General features: G+C 40.7%; 1 pseudogene; it reads left to right on the forward strand.

The window, feature by feature from the left end:
* Window positions 1–6456: 6456 nt before the first annotated feature.
* Window positions 6457–18277, forward strand: LOC145121405 (putative E3 ubiquitin-protein ligase RF298; annotated as a pseudogene).
* Window positions 18278–21832: the final 3555 nt, after the last annotated feature.

Consider the following 21832-nt stretch of genomic DNA (forward strand, 5'->3'; position numbering starts at 1 on the left):
AATGGACCAGAAACCACCCAACTGACCAAATCATCGGAGATCCAAACTCAGGCATCCAAACTAGAGCCGCAACTTCTAATGATTGTTTATTTGGAGCCTTCTTATCCATGACTGAACCCAAAACCATACATTCTGCTCTCAAAGATCCAGACTGGGTAAAAGCTATGCAAGAAGAGCTAGAAGAATTTGAAAGAAATGACGTATGGAATCTTGTCCCTACCCCACCCGATGTTTCTGTTATAGGTTCAAGATGGGTATTCAGAAACAAAACTGACGATCAAGGAATTGTTTGTCGAAACAAGGCACGTCTCGTAGTCAAAGGATATTCACAACAAGAAGGAATCGACTACGATGAAACATATGCTCCAGTTGCCAGAATTGAAGCAATTCGCATCTTTCTTGCATATGTTGCACATAAGAACTTCATAGTATTCCAAATGGATGTTAAATGTGCATTCCTACATGGAGAGTTAGATCGCGATGTATACATTCAACAACCACCAGGTTTCGAAGATCCCAAATTTCCTGATCACAGCTTCAAATTGCAGAAAGCTGTCTATGGCTTGAAACAAGCACCCCGAGCCTGGTATGCCACATTGACAACCTTTCTCGAAGAATCAGGTTTTAAAAGAGGTTCAATCGATCAAACCCTCTTTCGTAAAATCTATAATAAACATCTTTTAATCGTACAAATATATGTTGATGACATTATTTTCGGTTCTACTGATGAATCTTTGAGTATTAAGTTTGCAGATCTAATGAAGAGCAAATTTGAAATGAGCATGATTGGGGAGATGACTACTTTTCTCGGACTTCAAATCAAACAGTCAACTGATGGCATTTTCATCAACCAAGAGAATTATGTCAAAAACCTACTCACTCGCTTTTCAATGGACAAATCCAATACCGCAAAAACCCCAATGGCTTTTGGATACAAAATCGATGCAGACTTAAATGGCAAACCTGTTGATCAGAAAAGATATCGTGGAATGATCGGATCACTCTTATACCTCACTGCCAGCAGACCTGACATCATGTTTTCTACATGTGTCTATGCCAGATACCAAGCAAATCCTATGTAATCCCATGTAGTTGCTGTGAAATGCATCTTCAAATACCTAAAAGGCACTCCCAAACTTGGCCTTTGGTATCCAGCTAAATCCGATTTTCAGCTGAACGCTTTCACCGACTCAGACTATGGAGGATGCAAGTTAGATAGAAAGAGTACATCTGGTAGCTGTCAATTCCTAGGAGGTAGACTAGTGAGTTGGACTTCAAAGAAACAGACTTGTGTATCCACATCAGAAACAAACTTCTGCTGTTGAAAATCTATCTCAGAAACAAACTTCTGCTATCCAGAGAGATTTACTACGAAAATCTATATTCGTAATCACCCAAAGCTCTTTCAACATCACCCTCTTTGTTACCTTATACCACCAAAACTACAACCTTATTACACTTTCTACCACCCTCCAAATACCCACTTCAACCTCATCAAATCACCTTAAAAAACCCCATACCCACATACAAAAAAAACATTACCCGTGTATTTTGTATCGTTTTGTAAACAATTCATTGTTACATAAAAAGAACTTATTGTTACTTACCGGACTGAACTTTGAACAAATAGAGACACAGTCTATTAAGATCCAGTCCAATTCTAAACCAGTTCAGTCAATTTATTGACGAACCGACTTTATATATATTTATATATTTATATATTTTATTACAGCTTTACGTCATTTAAATACTGTCATTTATTTCATTTATAGCTTTCAGTCATTTATAGCTTTCTAGTTTATATTTATTCCGCACTTCTTTTTTTTTTTTGCATCTTATCTCCTTAAATATATATATCTGTCACCCAGTAACTGGTATCCGAGCCTTTATTCGTGGTAATCAGATCATATATTTTCAAAATATATATATATCTGTCACCCTATTACTCTCTCATCTCTTGAGTTGTGCTCGGTGATTTTTTTTTTAACTTGCAAATTCTGATGTCGAAAAACAGCAAGGTGATGATGGTTGTGGTGATTTGAAAGGGTTTTTGGAGGAGGTTTAAGGAGGGTATTTGGAGGGTGTTTGGAGAGTATTTTGAGGTTGGCTATGTGTTTATTCTTCTGGAGATGAGAGAGTAATAGGAGATATATTACAAGGAAACACAAAACATACACAAAAACTCATGTAAACATGCATCTATATATATGCAAAGGAATCAAGCAACTCTTGTTTGTTTAAGAAAAAGTAATGAAGTGATTGATTGTAAAGGTTGGAAGCACACATGATGTTTGGTACTTTTGCTTTTGTGAAGATTTCTTTCCAATATATATATATATATATATATATATATATATGCATGATTCATGTATATATATATATATATATATATATATATATACAATATACATATATATATATATACAATATAATATATATACATATATATATTTATATAATATATATATATATATATATATATATACACACGAACACTTGTATATATATATATCCAATTGTGAATTGAATTTCCATTTTTGACCCTTGAGGTTTTTAAATTCTTGACAATTTTAGTCTTGATTTGTTTTGTCTTCAAACGACCAAATATTGCGTCTATTTTTCCGTCTTTGCGTATTTCGTCTTTTGCATATTTTTCTATTTCATAATTAAGCACGAATCCACGCAACCTGAAATAACTGATAATATTTGTTAGATAATATAAAACCAATTCGTCTTATTTCAGTGATGATCACATATAAAAACATTTTTCAACAGTTTGTTATGCGCACATGGTTATTTGCTTGTTGCTTGGGTTGAGGCGGTCCTGCTTTGTGCTGAAGGCCAACACACCCTAGGAGCGGTCCGGGAAGACTGTAGGCCCACGTGGCGGTCCAGTCATGCCGAAGGCTCGGTATAGATTCAGTGGGACTGTAGGCCCTGTAGGGCGGTCCAGTCAGGCCGATGGCCCAGTATGCATGTTGATTGAATGATTGTTACGGATTTGGTATTATCAGTGTGGTATTGGTATTTTGGGGGTAGCTCACTAAGCCCTCGGGCTTACAGTTTTCAGTTTGTTGTTTCAGGTACTTCAGGAGATCATGGCAAGGCGAAGGCGTGACCGTACCGCTCCTCATCCTTATGATCTGGCTTTTGGGACACTCTGATTGAATAATGAATTGAAAACACTTTTGTAAATAATTACTATTTGGTTTTATTTATGCTTGAAAAGTTTAAATTGGGCGTAAAATTTTGGATGTTACACACCAAGGCCGGCCCATTTATTTAGTTATGATGATTATTGGGAATGTGCTATCGATACATTATGTATTTATGTGAAGACCATGCGGGGGTTCCCATGGCAATTAGTTATATGTTGTATGCTAGTTGATTATGTGATATTGGGTATGCTAGTTGTCTTTGTGATACTTTCAAGGAAGACCACGGGGGGTTCCCGGGGCACCTAGGTGTAAGACCTTGGAGGGTTTCCACGACATCCTAGGTAAAGACCTCGGGGGTTCCCGAGGCACTAGGGTTTAAGACCTTGGAGGGTTTCCATGACATCCTTAGTTAAGACCATGTGGGGGTTCCCATGGCACCCGGTGTAAGACCCTGGAGGGTTTCCAGGACATCCTTATATGTTTTCATGTCTAGCTCATATGTATGTATGTGTGGTTTCATTGGTACTTAGTGAAGACCATGTGGGGGTTCCCATGGAAGTGGGATAAGACCCTGGAGGGTTTCCAGGGCACCCGGAGTAAGACCCTAGAGGGTTTCCAGGGTATCCCTATATGTTATATGCATGACTTGTGTAGTGGATACGGTTTATGTGATTATGTGTGTAAGACCCTGGAGGGTTTCCACGACATCCTATGTATGGTTTATATTGCTTATGTGATTGATATGGTTTATGTAGCTGTTATAGTTGATATGGATTATATGGTTATGTGGATTGTGTGGGGTATGCTCTGGGGAACTCACTAAGCTTTATGCTTACAGTTTTGTTTATGGTTTAAGGTATCATTGTTTTGGAAAGGAATGGCTCAGCTTGATCGCAGCACACATACCCATGTTTTCCGCATTATGTGATTTCGGATGAACTCTGATAAATGTTTTTAATTAGCAATGTTTTTGGAATACTTGGATTAAAAGATATCTGTGTTTTGACTATAATAAAAATAAAATTTTTACCCTTGATTTTTGGGTCGTTACACTTTAGGTGGACACAAGGAGCCCAAACTCTAAAACCTAGCTTATTGCACCCCATCCTACACTTTAACTATTGAATGGGGACTAAACAACGTCCATGCTTGGACCTTTATGATATAAGATGTCCAGAAACGTCTGAAAATACAAATTGGAGGCTTAGGAGTAGCTCATACTCACCAAAATCTAAAATTTAGGGACAAGAAGGAAGATAATAATTAATTTAAATAACCAATTTACTATAATACCCATGTTCAAATGATTGGACCACATCTAGTCATACATCCACACAATAATTATAGGTTATATATGATTCTAACTCTCTCTCTCTCTCTCTCTCTCTCTCTCTCTCTCTCTCTTTCTCTATGTGTGTGTGTGTGTATATATATATACACCATCGTTATCACCACCACTATCGTGGTCGTCGTCATCCACCAAGCCACTAAATAAGAACACAAAGAAAGATACATCCCATATCATGTTGCAATCATGACCTTCTAAAATCACCAGTTACATAAACCTTGAATATGATCTTGTTTTCCAAATTTACTCTCAACCAAAACAATGGTGGAGTTATTAAAATTGCACATAGAAAATCCCAAAGGGTTTGAGTTACATGCTCTAAAAAAAGAGGAAAAAGAGACAAAGTTGTAGGTTTCAGAAAATAAAATGTCGCTGGAATTGCAGGTTTCTTCCTTCCTCTTTGTTGGGGTTCGATGGCAATGGGAAGAAACTTTAGAAAGTAAATATGGGTTCTACAAGTATTTCATCTAAACGAAATGGGGTGGCCAGACGGCGACTGTTAAGGATAATCGACAAGTAATATAAGCGGGATATATAGAGAGCTCCATTCATCCCTAGGTGACGGCGATGTATAGGGATCTTCGTCCTGATTATTGGTGGCCCTGCATGAAGCAGGATGTGGCATGGTATGTCGAGCGGTGCCTGACTTGCAGGAAAGTCAAGGCCGAGCATCAGCGTCCTCACGACAAGATGCAACCGTTGGAGATTCCCGTATGGAAATGGGAAGACGTCACTATGGATTTTATCACGAAGCTTCTTAGGGTTGCACATGGAGTGGATTCGATTTGGTTCATCATGGATCGTTTGACCAAGAGCGCGCATTTTATCCCGATTCAGGAGAGTATTTATGCAGAGAAGTTGGCCAAGATTTATATCAGGGAGGTGGTGGCATGTCATGGGGTGCCGGTATCAGTGGTTTCAAACAGGGATGTTCATTGTACTTCCAGATTTTGGAAGCGATTTAATGACGAGTTGGGCACTCGTCTCCATTTTAGTACAACTTTTCATCCGCAGACCGATGGGTAGAGCGAGCAGACTATCCAGACCCTTGAGGATATGCTACGTGCGCGCGTGTTGGATTTTGGTGGGAGGTGGGATACGTATCTTCCGTTAGCAGAATTTTCGTATAACAACAGTTACCACGCTAGCATTGATCAACCTCATTTTGAGATGCTCTACGGGAGGAAATGAAGGATCCCGATTTGCTAGGGTGAGGTCGGTAAGCGAGTCATGGGGAGTATTAAGGTGGTACTCAAGACCACTGAGAGGATTCAGCAGGTTCAAAGCAGGCTCCAAACAGCTCAGAGTCGGCAGAAGAGTTATTCTGACAGGCGTCAGTCAAATTTGAAGTTTCAGGTGGGAGATATGATTCTCCTGAAGGTGTCACCTTGGAAAGGTGTCATCCGATTCAAGAAGCGGGGCAAGTTGGGCCCTAGGTATATTGGTCCCTTCAGGGTTTTGGCTCGGGTGGGTCGGGTTGCGTATCATGTAGATCTTCCAGCCGAGCTCAGTTAGATTCATAACACATTTCATGTCTCTCAGATGCAGAAGTGTTTGGTGGATGATTCCGCAGTTGTTCCATTGGAGGATATTCAGGGGGATGACCGCCTAAATTATATTGAGAGACCAGTGACAATTTTGGATCAGAAGATGAAGACCTTGAGGAACAAGGTTGTAGAGCTAGTAAAGGTGCAGTGGCTGCACCGCAAGGTGTCAGAGTGGACTTGGGAGCCCGAGGACGAGATGAGGGAGCACTATCCACAGTTGTTCGGGGCAACGGACTTCAAGGACGAAGTCTCATTCAAGTGAGGGAGAATTGTAACGACTGATATTTCTAAGGTATTTATTTAAATTTGGTTATTTAATTATTTTGATGTTGGGCCTTGAAGTGGGGGAGATTGTATATCATTTGTGGAATTTATAATAGATTTTGTTGCACAACTACAAACAATGACTTCTATTGTTGCAAAATCCTGTAGTAGTAGTTCCAGCCGTGGATCATCTGTTACAACAGTCCAAGAAAAGGGAAGTACGAACAAGAGAAAATTCAGAGCTGATCCACCACCACCAACTGGTTCACATAATATAATTTCACCATCACACCATGAATGCTTAAGCTACGAGTTCTCCGCTGAAAAATTTGAGAGTCATGCACACTCCAATGGGTGTGACATGTGTAGTTTTAATCATGAATGTAACGTCCCAAAAATATGATCCAAAAATTTCATTTTTAATTTAAATAAAACAGTATTCCAAAACATTATACATACAACCCACATGAAAATAAGTGTATCAAACATCATATCGATCAGAGTAATATCCCAAAAGCGGAAACCCTGTGGTGTGTGCAATGCAGTCATCCCGAGCTCTTCCCCTTGGAACCGAAAGTACGTGAAACATAAACTGAAAACCGTAAGCACAGAGCTTAGTGAGTTCCCCAATATACCGCATACCAAACATAAAACAGATAACGGGCCCCGCCCAAAGAGTATAACGGGCCCCGCCCTAACTCACATAACGGGCCCCACCCAATGAGTATAACGGGTCCCGCCCTAACTCGCATAACGGGCCCCATCCACATACAATTCATACCACATAACAAATAATAGCATACAAGATAATCATCGAGCCCCGCCCAGTAAGCATACAAGCACATACACATACTAGTGTCACACATACAATGAGTATTCTAACATATCAGATCATGGGTCGGCATTGGTGCCTTCGACCCGCTATACATGGTGAGGAAACTCACATCGCACTGCTGAGTCACACTGAAATCCCTGGCTGCTAGTCCGACAAGTCCCCGAGCTATCAATAATAAAAAACACCCAATTAACCATTGGAGTCAAAACTATATCCCTCAGCCCATACTTAGTGTAAAAGTACCATTTTACCCCTACCTATTTTTGGTCACAGAGTTAAACCCAAACTTTCAATCTAAGGGTCCAAAGATCAAATATCCATTTAAGGCCCACATATGGCCCAATTTTCCAAATTGGGCCCAAATCCTTCCATGCACCCTACCCTAAGGCCCACTAATTTTTCCTAATCCAAGCTAGTTTATTCAGGTGGCCCAACACGGCCCAACCCATAAAGCCCAAAGAAAAGCCCAAATTTGAAGCCCAACTATGTGATGCCCACCTGACTGAGTACACGGGGCGTACTCAGCATGTACGTGCAACGTACTCGCTTGAGGGCTTGTACACTAAGCATACTTGCTTGTACGCCCAACGTACTCACCCATTCAGCCAAAACTTCATTTTCAGTCCTTAATCCTTTAAGACATAGGCCCAAAACATAGATCTAACTTCCTTGAGCTGGAAAACGATGTAAAGTTGCCAACTTTACGTTAATGCATGTCTAAATGAAGCTCTTAAGCTTAAAAAGGGACTTAATAAGTGACTTAATGCATGCATGTAACCAATTGTATCATAAAGCTTGCACCTATTCCCAAGGTGTCCAATACAAACTCAGATTTGGAATAACCAGCCCTTAAAACAACTTCACTCTTTCATCATACCAAAAAGGGACCAACAACATAACAAAGCATAATATGAAGGGATCTACACATCTATATGTCAAGGTTTAAACTTGATACCTTAGAAAGCTTGCACAAAAGAAGATGATATTGGATTTAAAGCCTTTCCACCAAGTAAGACAACTTCAAGATTCTCCTCTTCCTTCACAAAGACCAAAAATAAGCACCAAGAACTTCTTACTAGCTCAAGAACACCACCAATAGACTTAAGGATCAATTTTAGGGTTTTAGTGGCTATGGAGGCTGGTAAGTAGGCCATGCATGAGGACTTAAGGCGTTTATATAGGGTGCAACACCCTAAATTAGGGTTTCAACATCTCGCACGTTCGCCCCGCGTACAAGGATGTACGCCCAGAGTACATGCCCGGAGTCCCGTCCCACCCTCGCATGAGTACGCTAAGCGTACCAAGTGGTACGCCCCACGTACTCGCTTTACAGCTTGTACGCTAAGCGTACCAAGTTGTACGCACCACGTACTGCTCAAGGACCAAAATGCAAATCTTTTAATAACAAGGCAAAAATAAGAACATACTAGGATTCAAGTGTTACAATTCTCCCCTACTTGAATCAGACTTCATCCTCGAAGTCCGCTGCCCCGAATAATTCCGGATAATGCTCCCTCATATCATCCTCGAGCTCCTAAGTCCAATCCGAACCCTTATGGTGCTGCCATTGCCCTTTAACCAACCCGACAGCCTTGTTCCTCAAGGTTTTCGTCTTCCAATCTAGAATCGCCACCGGTCTCTCAATATTATTTGGGCGGTCATCCACTTGAATATCCTCCAAACCACTGCGGAATCATCCACTAAACATTTACGCCACTGAGAGACGTGAAACATGCTATGAATCTAACTGAGCTCGACTAGAAGATTAAGCGATACGCAACCCGGCCCACCCGAGCCAAAACCTTGAAGGGACCAATATACATGCGGCACAACTTGACCACTTCCTGAATCGGATGACACCTTTCCAAGGTGACACCATCAGGATAACCATATCTCCCACCCGAAACTCTAAGTCTGACCGTCACTTGTTGGCATAACTCTTCTGCCGGCTCTAAGCTGTCTGGAGCCTGCTCCAAACCTATGGTCTTGAGTACCACCTCAGTACTCCCCATAACCCGCTGACAGACCTCGCCTCAACAAATCGGGGTCCTGCATTTCCTCCCGTAGAGAATCTCAAAAGGAGGTCGATCAATGCTGGCGTGATAACTGTTGTTATACGAAAATTCCGCTAACAGAAGATACGTATCCCACCTCCCACTAAAATCCAACACGCACGCAACATATCCTCAAGAGTCTGAATAGTCAGCTCGCTCTGACCATCAGTCTCCGGATGAAAAGTTGTGCTAAAATGGAGACGAGTACCCAACTCGTCATCGAACCTCTTCCAAAACCTGGAAGTGAACCGAACATCTCTATCGGAAACCACTGACACCGACGCCATGACGTGCCACCACCTCCCTGATATAAATCTCGACCAACTTCTCTGCGGAAATACTCTCCTGAATCGAAACGAAATGCATGCTCTTGGTCAAACGATCCACGATGACCCATATCGAATCCACTCCGTGCGCAGTCTTGGGAAGCTTCGTGATAAAATCCATAGTGATGTCCTCCCATTTCCATATGGGAATCTCCAACGGCTGCATCTTTCCGTGAGGACGCTGATGCTCGACCTTGACTTTCTTGCAAGTGAAGCACCACTCTACATACCATGCCACATCCTGCTGCATGCAGGGCCACCAATAATCAAGAAGAAGATCTCTATACATCTTCGTCTCCCTGAGATGAATTGATAACCTCGACTTGTGAGCCTCCACCATCATAATCTGACATACACCACCCCAATACGGAACCCAGACTCGACGGTGCAAAGTCAACAATCCACGACTATCATAATCAAAGGAAGCCACCTGAACCACAACGCGCTCGCTCTTCCGGTGCTCTTTCTTCATAGCCTCGACTTGAGCCTCACAAATCCGCTCCAATAATGGAGTAATCACGGTCATCCTCAAACATATGTATCTGATCGGAGTCACGACCGCCTTACGGCTGAGAGCATCGGCCACCACATTGGCCTTCCCCGAATGATAAAGGATTTCACAATCATAATCATTCACCACATCCAACCATCGATGCTGCATCATATTCAGATTCGGCTGGTCCATCAAGTACCTCATGCTCTTGTGATCCATGTAAATAGTATAACGAACCCCATAGAGGTAATGTCGTCAAATCTTGAGGGTGAAAACCACGGCCCCCAAACCGGTGATCAAAGCATCACAATAAATCACGAAATCATCAACACCCTCTGGCATGGTCAGAATCAGCGCCTCACACAACCGTTGTCTTAGAGTCTCGAAAGCTGCCTGCTACTCAAGCCCCCAGCGGAAAGTAACCGTCTTCTTGGTCATTCGGGTCAAAGGAACAACTATCTTGAAGAAATCATGGATGAATCTCTGATAGTAACCAGCCAAACCAAGAAAGCTCTGAATCTCAGATGGAGACCTCGGAACCTCCCACTGCATCACGGCTTCGACCTTGGCCGGATCGACCAGAATACCCTTCTGGTTGACAAGGTGCCCCAGAAACTGCACCTCGCACAACCAGAACTCGCACTTGGAGAACTTTGCGAAAAGTATCTCCCTCCTCAATGTCTCAAGCACTTCCCTCAAGTGCTCCTCATGCTGCTCCCGAGTCTTGGAATAAACCAAGATATCATCAATAAACACTATCACAGACCGATCTACCATCAGTCTGCACACGCGGTTCATGAGATCTATGAACACGACTAGAGCATTGGTGAACCTAAAAGGCATCACCACGAACTTGTAATGACCATAACGAGTCCGGAAAGCTGTCTTCTACACATCCTCATCCCTGACCCGCATCTGATGATAACCTGATCGCAAATCAATCTTGGAGAACCAAGATGCACCCTGAAGCTGGTCGAAAAGATCATCAATCCTTGGAAATGGATAACAGTTCTTCACTGTTACCTTATTCAATTCTCAGTAGTCGATGCACAAACGATGAGACTCGTCCTTCTTCTTCACAAAAAAATCGGTGCTCCCCAAGGCAAACTGCTCGGTCGAATAAATCCCTTGTCTAACAGATCCAGTAGTTGTGTAGATAACACCTGCATCTCGGGAGGCACCCCAGGAAAATCCTCCGGGAATACATCAAGATAATCCCGCATAATCGGCACATCATCCACGGACAACTTACCCTTATCCTGGGTATCCATGACATAGACGACATAACCCGAGCAAACCTACTGAAGGTAGCGCCTGGCCCTCGCTGCAGAACACATAATCGGCCTACGTTGTGGTCTTTCCCCATGAATCACCAACTCTCCCCCACTTGGGGTCCGAACCCGAACCAACTTCTGCTCACAGTCAATCACTGCCTCGTTAGGTCTCAACCAATCCATGCCCACAATAACCTTGTCCCCACACAGATGAATGGGAACCAAATCAACCAGATACTACTTGCTGAATAATTGGAGGGTACAACCTCGATGAACTCTCACAACCCGAACAGACATATCATCAGCAATCTCGACATCTAGAGGATAATCCAACTCCCCCGGAGGTCTAGCAAATCTCTTGCTCAGCGCAAGAGAAACAAACGATCAGGTAGCCCCCGAATCAAACAATACCAATACATAAATACCGTTCAAAAGGAAAGATCGTAAAGTAAAACACACAATCATAAGCAAGCAATTCAATATAAATAAAGAGATAAGGAGAAGATAAATACCCGTCACCACATCGAGAGCTGCACACGCCTCCTCGGCCGTCAACTAGAAAGCCTTGCACTTCGCCATAGACGTGTCTGCCCGGCCCTGGTGGCCGTCAATAATACGAAGAGTCACAAGAGTGGGTGCTGACACCGGTCCTGCTGCAACCAAACTCAGACAATAGGCCTTCTCGGGTCCCCTTTGATTGCAATGAAAGCAAATCAGATCAGATACCAGGGTGATAGTGGTGGTAGCAGTACAATCCCTTCTAATATGACCAGTCCAGCCACACTTGAAGCAGCCAGAACCACCCACCCTGCACGTCCCCTCGTGAGACCTGCCACACTTGCCGCAGCGGCCTCGGTCCTGCTGGCCCTTCCCTCGCGAATCAACAACTATAGGCCTCTTGCTCAAACCCTCAACACTAGACAAAAATATGGCTTCCTCTTCTTCTCCATCTCCAGATCAACATTCCTCTCCCTAGCTCGAGCTATCATATCCTCCAGCGTCTTGCAGTTGAACCAGCTCACAAACTGACGAATGTCACTCCTCAACATCTCATCATACCGGGCCTTCTTCATCTCCTCGTCCACCACATACTTCGGAACTAGAAATTCCCTCTCTCGAAGCATAGCAGAGATCTCAAACACCATCTCTGTAGTCTAGCGGAGATCCTGAAACTCGTGCGCCAACTGTTGCACCTCAATCACTGGTGCAAACTCAGCTCAGAATCTGGTCGATAAATCATCCCAGGTTATCACATCAACAACATCATCACCCACCACATGTCCTACCTCCTCCCACCAGTCTTGTGCCCTATCCTTCAGAAGGCAGGAAGCTAGTATGACCTTGTCCCCCACGGGGCAACGACTGGTACGGAAGGCGTTAGCAATATCTGCTAACCAGCTCCTGCTCATAATTGAGTCCCTCGCCCCGTGATAATCCGAAGCTCCACATCTTCGGAACTCCCTGAAGGTCAAAGAATGCGTCCCAACCAAAGCCACAACCTCTGTGCGAAAGGCGCTCAAACGCTCAACAAGAATCTCTAGAATACCCTCCTTGACCGAGCCAAAGATCACAGGAGTCTGCTCAAGGAAACTACGCGTAATATCAGACTAGATGAACTCCCTCGTCTGGTCATCTAGCTGCCCGGATCCAAATCCTGAGCCTAAGCCCTCCCCAGCACCAGAACTGCCAACATGGCTGCCTCGGGGAATCACAACTCCACAAGCTCCCTGGTTTCATCGCAACCCTCCTTGAATCGAGTACGGATCCTCTGCTTCCAGTAGTACGGGCCCATACTACCTTCCACATCTATCCGTACTTTCTTCAAGGATTTCCTTGACTCACCCAAGTTACTTTATATCCATACAACTTTCCCTCACAGATAAGGCTCCCAACACTAGATCTCATCCTAGGTTTTCCTAGGGCAAACTCCATACTACTCTCCGTCGTCAGCTGCAAAAGGAACTCCCACTAACTTCTTCTAACTAGCTCACGAATACAATTACATATCACTAAAACCAAATAATTCTTCGAATCAGAGGTCTCACATTACAACGGTTGGACTCAAACAAGAGCTGCGCAATAGAGTTAAAACCTAACATTCTAAAATTATTTAGCTCCCATAATATGCAACCTATCATATTCGCTTACTAGTTAGCTGAAGCTAGTTAGAACTCCTAAAATCACAAAGCAAGCATCATTCGAGCATCAAGTAATCAGAACCAAGCATCACCTAACCTGACCATCCTATCACTGACTGATCAGTACTAGCATGCAAGTCTATAAGGTCACATAATAGGCATACAAAGTCATCTCTCCTCGCATTCTATTAGCAAAAACTGAGCAGATCCTTAGCCCTAACTAGCATGCGATTCATAGATTCACAAATCAAAGCATATCAGATAACATGTATGGGTATTCTGGGAAAACTTACTTGAGCTCGGTTGATTGCATGCACCACACCTTTTCTTATTTTAGAAAAACCCTTTTCTTAAAAAACATATTTTATTTTGAAAAGCGTTACCAAATCCCCAGTTTAAGTTCAGACACACACGAGAGTGTGCCCAAATCCCTCAAACCAAGGCTCTGATACCAACTTGTAACGTCCCAAAAATATGATCCAAAAATTTCATTTTTAATTTAAATAAAACAGTATTCCAAAACATTATCCATACAACCCAAATGAAAATAAGTGTATCAAACATCATATCAATCAGAGTAATATCCCAAAAGCGGAAACCATGTGGTGAGTGCAATGCAGTCATCCCGAGCTCTTCCCCTTGGAACAGGAAGTACCTGAAACATAAACTGAAAATCGTAAGCACAGAGCTTAGTGAGTTCCCCAAGATACCGTATACCAAACATAAAACACATAACAGGCCCCGCCCAAAGAGTATAACAGGCCCCGCCCTAACTCACATAACGGGGCCGCCCAATGATTATAACGGGCCCCGCCCTAACTCGCATAATGGGCCCGCCCAATGAGTATAACGGGCCCAACCCTAACTCGGATAACGGGCCCCGCCCACATACAATTCATACCACATAACAAATAATAGCATACAAGATAATCATTAGGTCCCGCCCAGTAAGCATACAAGCACATACACATACTAGTGTCACATAGACAATAAGTATTCTAACATATCAGATCATGGGGCGGCATTGGTACCTTCGACCCGCTATACATGGTGAGGAGACTCACCTCGCACTCCTGAGTCATACTGAAATCCTTGGCTGCTAGTCGGACAAGTCCCCGAGCTATCAATAACCAAAAAATCTAATTAACCATCGGAGTCAAAACTATATCCCTCAGCCCACACTTAGGGTGAAAGACCATTTTACCTTATATCTATTTTTGGTCTAGACTTCAACCCAAACTTTCAATCTAAGGGCCCAAAGATCAAATATCCATCCAAGGCCCACATATGGCCCAATTTTCCAAATTGGGCCCAAATCCTTCCATGGACCCTACCCTAAGGCCCACTAAATTTTCCTAATCTAAGATCTTTCATTCAGGTGGCCCAATAAGGCCCCAAGCCTTTAAGCCCAAAGAAAAGCCCAAATCCAAAGCCCAACTATGCAAAGCCCACTTGACTGAGTACGCGGGGCGTACTCAGCACGTATGCGCAACGTACTTGCTTGAGGGCTTTTACGCTAAGCGTACCTGCTTGTACGCCTAACATACTCACCCATTCAACCAAAACTTCATTTTCAGTCCTTAATCCTTTAATACATAGCCCCAAAACATAAAATATAACTTCCTTGAGTTGGAAAACCACGTAAAGTTGCCAACTTTACGTTCATGCATGTCTAAATGAAGCTCTTAAGCTTAGAAAGGGACTTAATAAGTGACTTAATGCATGCATGTAACCAATTATCTCATAAAGCTTGCACCTTTATGCTCAAGGTGTCCAATACAAACTCAGATCTGGAAAAACAAGCCCTTAAAACGAATTCACTCTCTCATCAAACCAAAAAGGGATTAAAAGCATAACAAAGCACAATATGAAGGGATCTACACATCTACAAGTTAAGGTTCAAACTTGATACCTTAGAAAGCTTACATAAAAGAAGATGATTCTGGATCCAAAGCCTTTCCACCAAGCAAGACAACTTCAAGATTATCCTCTTCCTTCACAAAGACCAAAATTGAGCACCAAGAACTTCTTACTAGCTCAAGAACTCCACCAAGAGACTTAAGTATCAATTTTAGGGTTTTATTGGCAGTGGAGGCTGGTAAGGAGGCCATCTATGAGGACTTATGGCCTTTATATAGGGTGCAACACCATAAACTAGGTCATTTCAACATCTTTCACGTACGCCCCGCGTACAAGGATGTACGCCCATCATACATGCCTGGAGTCCCGTCCCACCCTAGCATGAGTACACTAAGCGTACCAAGTGGTACAGCCCGCATACTCGCTTTACAGCTTGTACGCTAAGCATACCAAGTGGTACGCCTCGCGTACTGCTCAAGGACCAAAATGCAAATCTTTTAAGGCAAAAATAAGAACATACCAGGATTCAAGTGTTACAATGAAAATATGGATTCCCTCAAACTTGACCTAGGGCTCTCTTGTGTAGTAGGAGGATTAGGATCAGCCAATCGCAATTGAGTGGAACTAGAAGCGAATGATGAATTTCATGATGCTGATTGGAGTAATCTAACAGAATCTGAGCTAAAAGAACTTTTTTTAGCCAACTTAGACGCAATCTTCAAGAGTGTTTTTAAGAAAATAGTTTCTTTTGGTTGCACAGAAGAAGTTGCAACTAAGGTTGTTCTCAGGGTTGGTATTTGTTGTGGTTATAAATATACATTGTCAAATATAGTAGAAAACAATTTGATATTACTTAGAAACAAACAAGAGGTCTATCCATTGAGGGAACAACATCACTTTGAAAATCTACAACAAATGGAGAAGTATACACTTGCAAAACTAGTTTGTATTCTTCGTGAAGTCGGACCTTTCTTTAGCACCGAAGATGCAATGTGGTGCTTGTTTATATCTGATATGAATGTCTCTCAAGCTTGTGCAATGAATGGTAATGGGCTTCAAATGGTTGTTCCTCTAATTCGGTTAACACCCAAATTAAGAATGAAGGTAACAATTCAGAAACTTTTCAAAATCCATGTAAAGCAAATCATTCTTCCCTTTCTGCTCCTTTAGAAGCACTTGTAATGGCTTCCATACCATGTGTAAATAATTCTATGTCTTAGGCACCACTAATTTCACAAATTCCTCATTTAAAACCAAAGACCCAATTTGTTTTAGACAAATTTTCATCACAGAAAGGGACCCAAATCTCTACTTCTAAAACAATGAGTAAATCCATTAGCTTTTCATCACAAACCCATGAAGAAAAAGGTTTAGGGAGTAGAAAGATCATTAGGATTAATAAGAGAGATTATATACTAAGACAAAAATTAGTTCATTTGGATAAAACCTATCACACACATGGGTTAAAAGGGACTTCTAGAGCTAGTAAACTTGGTAACATTTGTGGTTTAATTCTTGATAAGAAACTAAAGTCTATGTCACAATCTACGGATACCATTCTTAAAAATGGTTCCACTTCCACACAAATTGTCCTTATTTCCCCTCTATTCAATATAGAAACTTCAAGTAGCAGCCTTTCTACATCACCAAATACCAATATCACTCTTGAAACCGATTTATCTCTTTCACTTCCTGTAAAAACAAATAATCCCACAATACCCTTTGGGCGGTGGATCCCATAAGATAAAAAAGATGAAACAATTTTAAAACTTCTTCCAAGGGTACATGAGCTTCAAAACCAGTTACATGAATGGACAAAATGGGATAATCAGAAGGTCATGAAAGTTGCACGTAGACTTGGTAAAGACAAAACTAAACTTAAAACACTAAGACAAGAAAAAGAGGAAGTATAGTGATTAAAGAAAGAGAAACAAACATTATAAGAGAACACCATGCAGAAGCTTTCTGAAATGGAAAATGCTTTAAGCAAAGCTAGCAGCTAGGTTGGGCGTGCCAACTCAACTGTCTGTAGATTGGATGTTGAGAATGCTAACTTAAGGCTAGAAATGGAAGCTACAAATTTACAGGCTGCTGAGTCAGCTGCTAGCTATCAAGAGGTATAGAAGAGAGAAAAGAAGACACTTATGTAATTACAATTATGGGAGAAAAACAAGACCTTGTTTCAGGAAGAGCTTATAGTTGAGAATCGCAAGTTAGCTCAGCTGCAAGAAGATCTTCAACTTGCTAAAGAGCAAAGAGATCAACTTGAGGTATGTTCTTGAAAAAGTGGAATTTTAAGCAATATTTGCTCTTATTTTCTTTCCTCCCTACTCCTCTAATGTAAAAGTTGATGAATATCGTGAAATCTCTATGTTGAAATGTAAAGGTAAAATGGTCATTTGGTCTCAAGCAGACAGTTGATTCGATCTATGTTGTAATTCGCAGATGAGATGGAAACAAGAAGAGAAAGCGAAAGAAGAAGTGGTTAATCATGCGGTTAAGTATAAAATCGGAAGGCAAGAAGGAGAAATATTGGCTAAATCAAGAGAAGATTTAACTAGATCAAAAGCAGAAAAAAAATCTTTAAAAAATATAAAGACGACATCGAAAAACTCGAAAAAAAATCTCATTTTTAAGACTAAATCAGATTCTTAAAAAATCGTTGCTTTGAGAAGAGGTATAAGCTATACCAATAAATTATCCGACAGTAAAGCCGCCGCTTCCCTGCTGGAAACCGCCAAGGTGATACCGGAAAAAGTCTCGGTCACTGGCGGAGGTGGTGGTGGAGGTGTTGTGAACCGGGAAAAGGAAATGTGTGATGTGTTTATCGAAGGAAATGTCAGTGGTGTTTCTGCCAAGTGCACATCAGGTGGTGTGTGTAAAATGCAATGAGCTTCATGAAAAACAAGGAATGAAGGAGTGTCCTTCGTGTAGAGGAGCGATCCAACGCCGCATTAGTGTACACTATGCTCTTCCTTGATATAATTTTTTTTTCTTTCTAAAATTAAGTTTGGGTTCTTGTTTCTCCATGATGATAATAATAATAATAATAATAATAATAATAATAATAATAATAATAATAATAATAATAATTGATATCATGTGGATTTTGTTTCTTTTTTCTATTTGAGCTTGGTATTATGAGCTTAAAAAGAAACATCTATAATCTATTGAAATAGTTGTATATATTTGTGATTATCTTGTTACAATATATAAATGAGCTGAAACTGTATGTCAAATGCAGTATAAAGCCTTTGAATTGGTTGTACGAAACCATTTGTTAGAATGCAAAAGAGTTATCTAGATTTATCCAAACACTCCATTTTCTATAATTACTCCTAAATATTCCATACATGTAAATCAGTTCATTAACAAACAAATTTCCAATCATAAAACGTAATGTCTTACTTCCATAAATAAACTCGAGATGTTACCTTTTTAAATTAGATTTTTTAGCTTTGCTAATAAAATCAATTACACAATCGAATAAATTAAAATAACGTATGACTTTACTAGGTTACTAACTGATTTTTATCAACCTAAAAGGGCTTAGGCCTTAGGGTTTGGTCCTCCTAAGTCCTAATTCATGATTCCTGAATAATAAATCTTAGTAGGCCATTCACGTTGCTCACAGTCGCCCATTCTTTTTATTGGGCTTTTGCGTAGTCTGTTTGATGATAAAAAGCAATGTTATATTAACATTTTGCAAAAAAAAAAAAAAAAAAAAAAGATAACAATTTATAAACGGAAGATGTAGCAAAAGTTATTAACACGTCCATTTCATTTTCAACAACATTCTATAACACTTTTAAATACATTTTTTTTATACTAGTCTTGTTAAAACGAACTTTATTTGACTGGAATTTTCATTTAGGATGAAATGAGTTTATTAGTTTTCATTCAAAAAAATATCGTTGGTCGAGATTGCATTTGCCCTTTTCCGAAGGTTCTATTATATAGTTTCTGATATTAAAACAACTTAGCAAGGTGTTAAGAAAAACAAAGAGAGTTACATAGAGTTAATAATACTAATTGGGTTTTGAAGCCAACAAACCCAATTAATTTTTAAATTGGCATTCCTATTACAAACAAAACCCATTATAATGATCAAGACTCTATAAAAAAATAGTGGCTTTCTTTGGTCAACCTCTCCAAAATATGTCTTGTTCGGAAACATCCTAATCACCTAGCAAGCCGTAAGGAGAACTATATCAAAACACTTTTTCTACGGTGAAGTAATATTAATTGACTCTTCCAAAGAAGAAACTATGTGGAATTTGCAAAACTCGACACATCAACGTTTCACCAACGAGCTATTTGTGACCAAATAGCAACCACGAGAGGGCAATTAAAGAAAGTATGCTCTAAAGTCTTAGTGGTTGAACTACATGTAGCACACAAAAAATAGTCAATTTCAATTCCACATTTGTCAAGATTCTGTCTTACATGGAAATTTGTTAAGCTTTATTCTCCAAGCCAAAAAAGCCAAAAAATTCACCTTAATGGAAACTAGATTGTCCCACCGAGTTAGAGAGTCTTCCACAACTAAATGCACATGTCAATCAAACCCCTAGCCAAAGATATCATGTAAACCCCCGTGGCTTTTTGATTCCCATTTCTATCCATCTATTTGATCATACAAAATAATCACCCCTTTGGTTCCCGATGCAAACAAGAGGGTCACACTTCAGGCTATCCGGTATGGGGCTAGTTCCACGCGTCTTGGGCTGACATGGCGCGACTCCCCACGTGTGAACACCGCCCCCAACTCCGGTGGGATGCGTGTGACGTGGTTCCGGAGACGGGACGAGACGACGAATGAAAAACTTTCTTTTTGTAACGGGTGAATTTTGGTGGGGAAACAGTCTTTTGACTGTTTAACAAAAAAAAATTATTTTTAAAATTTAAACACACTCAACTTCACCTATAAATTACCTACTGTTCTATTTATTATTTACACTTCAAAAAACACTCTCTACATTTTATTACCATCAATAAAAAACACTCATCTTTCTCATTTTTTTTTCTCTCTACATGGATTCAAATCAAAACACCTCAAACACTCCAAATGCAAATGTTAGCTACATGCAATTGTTAACCTCCCTAATCCAACAACAACCTCTATTCACCACTTCATACCTCCCAAACTTCTACCAACAACAACCACAACAATTCAATCAACCCCAATTCCAAGCCTTTCAACAACAACCTTCTCAACAATTTCAACAACCTTCTTTTATACCTCAACAATTTCAACCATCTCAAGTCCCATTATCTCAATCTCAACCTATAAATCTCGACAATGACGACGACGACGGACGGGTCCAAGAAACACAACAACAAACTCATCGAAGGCAAAAAAAAAGCAAAAGATCCAAAAAAAGAGAACTACCGCATGAAACGAAGACGAGGAGGAAGCTTTAGCGAAATCTTGGATTTTCATATCGCAAGACGGGGATGTCGGCAACTCGCAAACGGGTCAAAGTTTTTGGTGTCGTATTTTAGATCATTTCCACGCGTTATTAGGAAAGAAAATGGAGCGGCCGTACGACTCGATCAACGCAAAATGACTTGATTTACGAGCGGCTTGCACCAAATTCAATGACATATTTGACAAGCTTAAACATATGCATAGAAGTGGTAGGAACGATTTCAACATTTTAGCAACCACGGCCTACGAATACAAAATTTACCACCAATGGTAAACCATTCGGCCACCAAAAAGCGTGGGAAGTTTGTTGTAACGGTCCAAAATGGGTTCTATATCCAGAAATGACGCATTCGGGATCTACCACCGGTTCCAACAAAAGGGCAAGAACGTCTGAGTCGGACGTGGGTTTTGGACTCGACATCAACGATGACTTCGACGCCACCGAGGGGGAGGGCCCACCGGACATCCAACTTCATCGACCATCGGGAAGGGACAAAGCGAAAAAGGGAGCGTCTTCAAGCAGAAAAACACCGACAACTAGCAAAGACGAGCTTGCGACATCCATAGATAAAGCTCTAGTTTTTCTAGAAAAAAAATACGAATCAACGGAGGAAACTCATCACCAAAAAATAGCACTTGCCGATCTTCAAATCATAAACACAAAGCCCCAACCAGATATTGATCCGAAAAATCTTGCGACGTTTCTTAAAATTCAACGACAAGTCCGGGACAAATATGGAATTTAGGTTCTAATATTTATGGTTTTAAGTAATTTCGGATTTTAATTTTTTTATTTTTTGTTAAGAATTTTAGGATTTTAATTTGTGTTTTTTATATTAATGTAATGTGTTTTTAATTTTAATGTAATATGTGTTTTTTATTTAAATTTGGGTTTTTATTTAAATTATAGTTTGTATTTTGTTTTTTATTTAATATAATGTTAAAAAAATAAAATTTTGTGGAGTGGTAACCATTTCCAATGTCTAATAGGTTGGTGGTAAAGCTGACGTGGAGCACAATAACACTTTTTCGATGGGTTGAATATGACCACTTCCCAAAGCCACAATAAGAAAATGATCACTAGCCAAAGCAAATTTGTTCAGC

This window comes from Lactuca virosa, chromosome 6 (assembly GCF_052849685.1).
Source record: "Lactuca virosa cultivar CGN04683 chromosome 6, Lactuca_virosa_CGN04683_v6, whole genome shotgun sequence".
In the NCBI taxonomy this organism is placed as follows: domain Eukaryota; kingdom Viridiplantae; phylum Streptophyta; class Magnoliopsida; order Asterales; family Asteraceae; genus Lactuca; species Lactuca virosa.